This window comes from Protopterus annectens, chromosome 9.part0, assembly GCF_019279795.1.
Source record: "Protopterus annectens isolate FY-2018-M chromosome 9.part0, PAN1.0, whole genome shotgun sequence".
Taxonomy (NCBI): domain Eukaryota; kingdom Metazoa; phylum Chordata; order Ceratodontiformes; family Protopteridae; genus Protopterus; species Protopterus annectens.
In genome coordinates this window covers 995,211,779-995,220,556 of record NC_056743.1, presented here as the reverse complement: position 1 = coordinate 995,220,556, position 8,778 = coordinate 995,211,779, and positions in this window count along the sequence as shown.

The window sequence follows — 8,778 nt, the reverse complement described above, 5'->3', positions numbered from 1 at the left end:
GAGGACCAGATCCAGTATGGTTGCTCCTCTGGTTGGTGTACTGACTATCTGGTCCAGGGAGTTTGTGTTTACAAAATCAAGGAATCTCTGCATGTACGCTTAGTGTTGTATAGGATTCCCAGTTAATAGTGGGCTAATTAAAGTCACCCATGAATATGGTATTGGGTTGGATGGTTAGTGTTTCTAATAAATTTAAATACATGGAATGGGTTTCCTGGGTCATAGAGGGGGACCTATAGCTTGCAAGAAAGTGGTATTGGATTTTACCTATGGTGATTTGAACATGGAGCAGCTCAAGTGTATTGTCCTGTTTGACCAGATTTGAAGTATATTTATCTGTGATGTAAATAGAGACACCTCCACCTTTAGTCCCTGCTTGTGAAGTAGCTGGCCTAAATGTGTGGAAGGCATTATAACTTAGCACTGTTAGTGTGCTCTACATAGCTTTAAACCATGTCTCAGTGACCGCACAGATGTCTGCATTCTAGGGAGTGGAGTTTTTTGTTTAGACTCCTAGCACTGAGCAGTAATACTTTTAGATTTTCTTGGTTTTGATTTGCTATGTCAGAAGTACTTTCAGTTTGGTGTTACCTAAAAAAATGCATGATGAGAGAAGACAATGTTTTAGCTAATATTCGAAAACCTAGAGCGGAGAGGTGCAGAGCATCCCTGGCAAATAAGCATGGACTGTCGACCATCTCCTTCCATGCTGACAAATATTACACCTCCTTAGAATGACACCAGAAACTAAGCCAATTATTAAAGTCAGTCATCTTTTGTTCATATTGTGGCATCATCCTTGGAGAAGGTAAAATGCTGCTCAATGCTAGGGTCATACCAGCCTAAGACATATTCTGAGAGCTCCATGATGTCTCTGTCCATGTAATCTAGGAAGGTATGTCTCAGGTCATTTACTACCACATAGACTATGACTGAGTCATATTGGTAGCTGTGGTCCAATAACCTGAGTGCCTGTGTTCTGTGGCGGACCCTAGCCCCTGATAAGCAACTGACTGTGACTTTCTTCTTACTCAGCTTGGTGAGAGGGAAATCAGTGTGAGTCACGATGGAGTCTCCAATGACTAGAATGTCGGATTGTGTGGTGGCTTGCCTTATGGGCTTAGAGGTAGATGCTCCATGAGATGTAGCTCCATGTGTTGATGTGGATGTTGTTTTGAAAGAGTGCATTTGGGGCTGCTGAGGGTATTTGTTATGTGTACTTCATCTAGGAGGTTTTTGTGGTTTAGGAAGGTTACATTTAAGTGCCTCAGCATATGTGGGTCTATATGTCTGCTTTGAATTGTTTATGATGGGTGCAGCGTGTGTACTACTTACAACCTTATTGACATTAGGAGTACTTTTATGTGAGAGCTTTGCCTCCAGTGACATTGTGTAAATGCATCTCTCACATACCATATCAGTTTGTTTGAGAATTAACTGGTTGTCAGTAAACATGAGGCAATTTCTACACTGCCTCAGGATGCCCATATCCACCAATCCAGTAATGGAGACAGTAGGAAAGTTCATATCCATCGCAACAGACCCTTTTTTATTGATTAGTTGGAGTGAGAATATCAATCACTGTCAGGAGTATCCAGTTTGCAACTATAGGGGCAGTGCTTGTCACTGCAAGCTAGTTGTCCTGTGCGCAACTAGGTACTGGAGAAATTTCAGTTGTGCTTTTATAGGAAAAATGTCACTCATGGTGTCTGAGTCTATACAGAGCACTGCCAAACACTTGAGGGGAAACTAATACATAGACCTTGAAAATTTAAGGATGAAATATTTAGGTGGATATTCTGAAGTTAGAAATAAATCAAGCAGTACTTACTGAAAACAAACCATTAGCTTGTCAAGAATGATGGAAAGCGGGTAGTCGCATGAATGGCACTACTAATGCTGGTCTTTACACATTGCATTGGTTTGAAAACCTTTCTTTGATATATTCTCTTCATTTAGAAAAAACATTGACTTCATGTTGCAACCACTGTTATGCTGTGGTTTTACATGGATGCATGTGAATACATGCTGTATTATATTCTATAAAATGATAGTACTGATTGTAGCATTTGTACAATTCACATTTACTCTTTTTTATTATTTTGTCCTGAACTGAGCCTTAAAGTAGTCCAATGGGATAAGTGGTCTACCATGACTAACAAACAAACAAATGAATATATAAACAACTAAATAAATAAACATAAAAGATTATTCCTAATGAGTTTATACTGAGACACTGACTATAGTTTAGACATAGACCTTTGACCTCTCAAATTTTTTGTTCAAAAATTCTGGACAAAGACAAAAATAATGAGGGGACAAAGGCCCAATATTAAGGGCATTTTTTAAAAAATATTAGTCTAATTTACTCCACAAGTTAAGCATCAACATACATTTGCTGAACAATAGAAATTATGAGTCTCTAATTTCTGGCATTAATGACTATAATCTTCAATGATTTATGAGAAAATCAAAAATGTAATGAGGGACAGGGCAAAATATAAAACAAAATCAGGGACATTCTACAGAATTCTAGACAGCTAAGAGGTATGCATAGACACTAAGACAAAATTGCAAATGCTAATTTAAAGTTAGCATTAGTATAACTTGAGTTATATATCATTAAAAAATCTTTCAAAGCTGTGCAACACCTTAGTGCAGCCATATAGAGAGAAGGACACAGAGAGTAAAAGGGAGAGAGAGAGAGAGAGCTCAGAAGTGGTGTCTGCCTAATGAACTAATGGCTTTAAAAGCTGTTAGACACACTTAACTCCGCCATAATTGGATTTGTGACAACAAGTGTTTCCTAACTGAAACTAACATTCTGTTTTGCTTGTAATATTACAGTCAATGTCACACAATGCACTACGTACGTACTACATTTTTGGACAATGTCTACATCATGTATGGTGAGAGTGACTATTATTGTCTGTAGTGTTTTAACTGAATAGAATTGTCCAGATGTGTAGTAATATATTTCAGCATCTTGTAGCAGTTTGTTCTTTCAACTTATTTTTTGTATAGAATTTCTAATGTAATCTTTATTGTATCAGATTATACTGTATTTGTACTGTACTGTATGTGGAGCTTTTCTCCCCGGGCCTCTGCTGAAAATGGGTTCTGTAGACCCAGTCAGACCACCCGGGTAAACAAATGTCAAATAAATAAATAAAATAAATAAACAGCTTTTAAAACTGTAAAAATGCTTTCTATGCTGTCCTGCGATGGCCACTGTTATGCATTAACTCAAGGCTAGAGTATCCCTGTGCTGAGATAGTGTTTAACAGAGCTGTCTTTTCTCCACATTTAGAGTGGAATTAGGAACATAGGAACACAGGAATAAACCTAGGCAAGTGATCATAGAAACCATAAGATGCCTAGCCATATACATTTCCGGCTTTAGGCACCAGCAAACCCTACAGTCACTGGGGGCCCCTGATCCCGGGGAACTCCCAACCACAGCAAGCTATCTTGTTTTGATATTTTGTGTCATGTCTGTCAAACCAACAAAAGCTAATATAGCAGTCTTATTTACTTAATAAACTAGATGAGCAGGAATAGCACTTATTTGCATCTCCTTTAAAATTCAAAGATATTTCTAGTTATAATAACTGTTTTTGCCAAATAACAGGCTTCACAATTTCACATTTTGCCACTGACATAATGTCCTTGCCTTAATTAAATCTTGCTAGTGGACATTCTCTCCATTAAAACTAACATCATAGCCAGCTTTAAGCACCTTTAATACCGATGGCTGCAGGGCCCCGCAATCAGCCTTGACTGTGTGGGAGCCCCACAAAAGCTGCTGCTGGTTGGGGAAAAATGAGGAGAAAAAATATTCATTTTCTGATTACACTCTTATCAGAAACAGAAATGTGACATAACCCTGTTAGAATAAAGCTGATAATCAGTAAATGAGCATGAGCAAGCAAGTGCTAGAGATCAGCAGCCCAGAATGACAGCTCTCAGTGTTTACACTGGATTTTAAGAAGAGATGATACTTCTGATATTTGGGGATGTTTATCTTTTTTATGGCAATACTGGCAGAACACCAGATACTATAATTCTCAACTTCAAATCAAAAATGATAGTAGAATAAAGGCTCAAAATCAGAAACATGTTTTAAATATTACTCTAATTCACTTAAATTAATAGATTAACACCATTTTTGCATCAACATGTATTATTTGGAAGATAAGATGTATTGAACTCTGATATCTGGATTTATTGTCTGCAATCTTGAATGATTACCACCAAATTAAACTTGTTTTTTGTCTGAGGGGCAGATCAAAATTCTGAGGCAAAATCAGAGACATTCTGTGGAATCAGGGACAGTGACAGGTATGCATTACTCCTCAATGAGGTAAATAAAAGTGACTTACCCCTGCTGTTTTAGACAACTGCTAAACAGCAGTCACAGATCTGGTGTGACAGTACTAGTCTTGCATAATGTATTGCTATTTACTGAAATAAGTGCAAAACTAGTATCGCTATGCCTTATGTGTGTGTGTGTGTGTGTGTGTGTGTGTGTGTGTGTGTGTGTGTGTGTGTGTGTGTGTGTGTGTAAGACTGTGTAGCAATGATGGAGTAACAAGCGGGCTAGAATTTCTTTCACTTTCCAGCATAATCATCAGTATTGCTATTACACTTGTATGTGTGTGTGGGGAGCACGGTTCTAGTGTATTTAAGAATAACAAGGTAGCCATTTTCTCTTTCACTTACCATCTCAAGCATAGACCGTACGCAAGATAGGTGGCTGTATTTTGCTTGTTTGACAAGAAGATGATGTTTGTGAAAGCAGCTCTTCATTGTCACTGTGGTGTAGTGAGTAGCATTGCCATTTCACACGTTTTTGGGCTGGCTGCGTTCTTGGCTATGTTTTTTTTTCTCTGTGGAGTTTGCAAACCCTTCCTGCCTGTATTTGCATTTATCCCCATGATCTGGTTAACGCCAGCATCTCTGAAACATGTCACAGGTGAAATGGAATTCATCCCTTTCCCCTGAAGGTGAATGTGCAGTGTGTGTATGTGTGCATGTGCATGTAAAAAATATTGATTTTTACCTGTGCATGCACACACACACACACACACACACACACACACACACACACACACACATACACACACACTGATGCTTGCTTCATACATAACTTAGTAGTAAAAAATGCAGTTAACAAATTATATTTCAGAGGTTAGGCATAAAATACATCACACAACATTCAGAAACTTAGAACTGTTAGAAAAGAGTCTGGTGGTTTTCACACCTCAGACAGTGTAAATGGATTTTGACATGGACTTAGTGGTGGCTTCTTCCCTCAGCTGAACCCATTCTAAAACCAGCCCTGCTTAGATGTGTTCACAGAAGTTTGCTGTAGGTTGCATGGGAGGCAGGAGATTATGTGGTCATTATTTCTTTAATTTTAATCACAATCAAAACCTTAGAGGTATACATAGAAGGTCATTATAGTTTGTGTTTGGGCTGAGGACAGTGTGGTCATTCTTTCTTTTACTTTTTTCACTGACTTCAGAGGTGTAGAAAGAAAGCTACTGAACCTACTGTACAGACAGTGCCCTGTTTAGGATCAACAAAGTGAAATGTATTACTGTAATCGTTATTGTTCACTTTCCCTACAGTCATACATCGGGTACGTATACAGGTGGCTGCCTTTGTACGGTAAGGGTGAGGAGCGAGAAGGCACGCTGTCTATATGTATGACAGTAGACAGAAATACATTACTGTCGCCTTTTGAACTGCTTATGCTGTCTGTATGTATGACAGTAGACAGAAATACATTACTGTCGCCTTTTGAACTGCTTATGCTGTCTGTATGTATGACAGTAGACAGAAATACATTACTGTCGCCTTTTGAACTGCTTATGCTGTCTGTATGTATGACAGTAGACAGAAATACATTACTGTCGCCTTTTGAACTGCTTATGCTGTCTGTATGTATGACAGTAGACAGAAATACATTACTGTCGCCTTTTGAACTGCTTATGCTGTCTGTATGTATGACAGTAGACAGAAATACATTACTGTCGCCTTTTGAACTGCTTATGCTGTCTGTATGTATGACAGTAGACAGAAATACATTACTGTTTTGAACTGCTTATGCTGTCTGTATGTATGACAGTAGACAGAAATACATTACTGTCGCCTTTTGAACTGCTTTTGTACCAACCTAACACTGGAGAGATGCACAGGCAGTAACTGTCTTTGTTTTTTGGGGAGGGGGTAGAGAGGCAGACAGGATTTGTGTATCCTTACAATTGCCTTGTTAGTTTGTTGTGAGCTAATATTTTGTCATGCTTGAACATTAAAACTTGGGCATTAACGTATGTCTTTCTTGAAATAAAAAATAAGACTGCAATTCTTTTCTTGTTCATTATTTTTATTCAGGCCCCCAATGGATTAAAGGGTTGGGAAAAGATTTAAAATGTATCCCAGAGCATCTATAACACTATGGCTTCTGGGATACTGGATAAACTGAGTTATTTCCTAAATAGTAATTGTTGTGTTGTCTTGGTCAGGAAAGGTGTATTGAAAGGATGCAAGGAAAACTAAAATTGAACAGCAACAGCGAATTTCTTTCCTTAATCATACTTTTTGTTCAAACCATCACTGCATGAAAAGGCTGTGCACTACGAAAAAAAATAAAATGCACAGATCATAAATAACACTATGGCTTCTGGGATACTGGATAAACTGAGTTATTTCCTAAATGTAAGAGCTTTGTAGTTACAGTTCAGTCTGTGTGGTCTACTCCTAAAACTCTGCAGGATGAATTAAAATGTTATTTAGGAAGGGTGGCAGTGACAGGGTGATATTTAGCAGTGTTGAGGGGGCCCCCAATTTGACATTTGCTGGGGGCCCCCAAAATGTTAACACAGGCCCTGGCCCAATAGACCTTTAAGTAGAGAAATTAAAAGTTCTAGCCACCTTTCTGATGTGCAGGGCCTTTCATGATAAGCCTGGTGTACATTTGTGTCTACCCATCCAACCATAAAGTGGCTCACAGAAAGGACCCAGGAAGTTAGACTTGGGGAGTCTACCACTACAAAGAGGCCAGTCATAAGTTGAATCCCTCAGGGATTGGTCCTGGGACTACTCCTTTTTGCCATTTACTTCTCTGAAGTCAAAGCCAATGTCAATGGCCTCTGGCTAACTAAATTTGCAGATGATTGCAAATTAGGTGCTGTCATTGAATCCCACACCAACACAAAGGTTCTCCAGGAAGGGCTGACACAGACATACAACTGGTGTCAGAGCCATGGACTAAAACTAAATGCCAAGAAATGCATAATAGTATCCTTCGGGAAGTCATTCATCCCTTGTAACTATTATATTAACAACCCACCCCTTAGAGATAGCCCAGTAGTCAGAGACTTAGGGACACACATAGACAGCAATCTAGCCTTTGACCATCACGTGTCTACAGTGTTGAGGAAATCATTCTATGTTGTGGAACTTATAAACAAAGCTATGGCGTCTAGGTCCAAGGAAGTCATTGTTCCACTGTATTCGGCATTCATCAGACCTATCATTGAGTACAATGCTTCCTTTGGTATGTACCTAACCAGGCATATCCAACTACTGGAATGTCCCGAGATCTTTATCACTAAAACAATACAGGGAGTAAGTAACATGTTCTACGCAGAACGCCTCAAGGCCCTATCCCTGTATTGGCATTGTCAGACCCCACTATCATGGACCTTCTGCGTATCTGTAAAACAAACAGCACAAGAATTACTTGTTCTATAGACTTAAATCTTTCCTGTAATATAAATGGGACCTGCTGGAGAGACATGTATGTATCCCAGAGACAACCCTGTCTCTGGAACAGGCTCCCCATCCATGTGAAGCAGTGTTCCTCACTAACTTATTTCAAGTATAACTTGGATAATTGGCTGGAGAACAGGAAATTCATCCCTGGTATGGCAACTATGTCTAATGAACAAAGGCAGCCTATAAATGGTTCATCTCACAGGCCCCTGCTTTTAAATGTTTCATCTCCCTAGCCCCTGTTACACTTATTAAGGGCACCAGAACTTGTCAGAGACTTGGGTTGCATGGCTAGGCTTAAAATGGCCCTTATGGTCGTTAGCCTAATAAACACCTATTAACCTATAAGAATAGCCTTAAAGGTAGTGAAAGTAACACTTTGACCTGTAGTGGCAACTTCTTTCATAAGCTGGAAAAATTCTGTGTTTGGAACTTTTTCCTCCAGTGAATCTTGTTAATGTTTAGGTATCTAGTGAGGATGTTTGTTTAGGTCTCTAACGTTGGTGTTGTGGCATTTAATGCATTATAATGGCTTTTATGACAACCTTGAACTCAGTTATATAGCAAAATGTCCAGGAAAACAGTAGATTAAGGAGAAAGGGAGAAAGTGAAGTTATGTGAAGGAATTCCCACTACCGCAAAGATCATTGTCCAATTACTCTAAAGTGTTCATATCTATATAAAGGCTATAAAAATCATAGAAATTCTGCATTATTTAACAATGTTGCTTTTTATATTATTTGCTTTTCATTTTAATTTTTAGGGCCAGTTTAAATTTTCCTTTTAGATAAAGGTAGAAGATATGTTTGTGCAGGAGGTGCCATTCTAAATGTGCTCATTAGATGCTGTTAGCATTTGAGATGACTTCTATGTGCGTATACTTAGAACAGATTTTAGGCGCAGGTAGTAATATGACTGTCTAGTTCTCCTTCATTCCTTCATATAAAAAATACACAGTTTTACACACTGTATATTCCAGTATACATATGTGTTTGT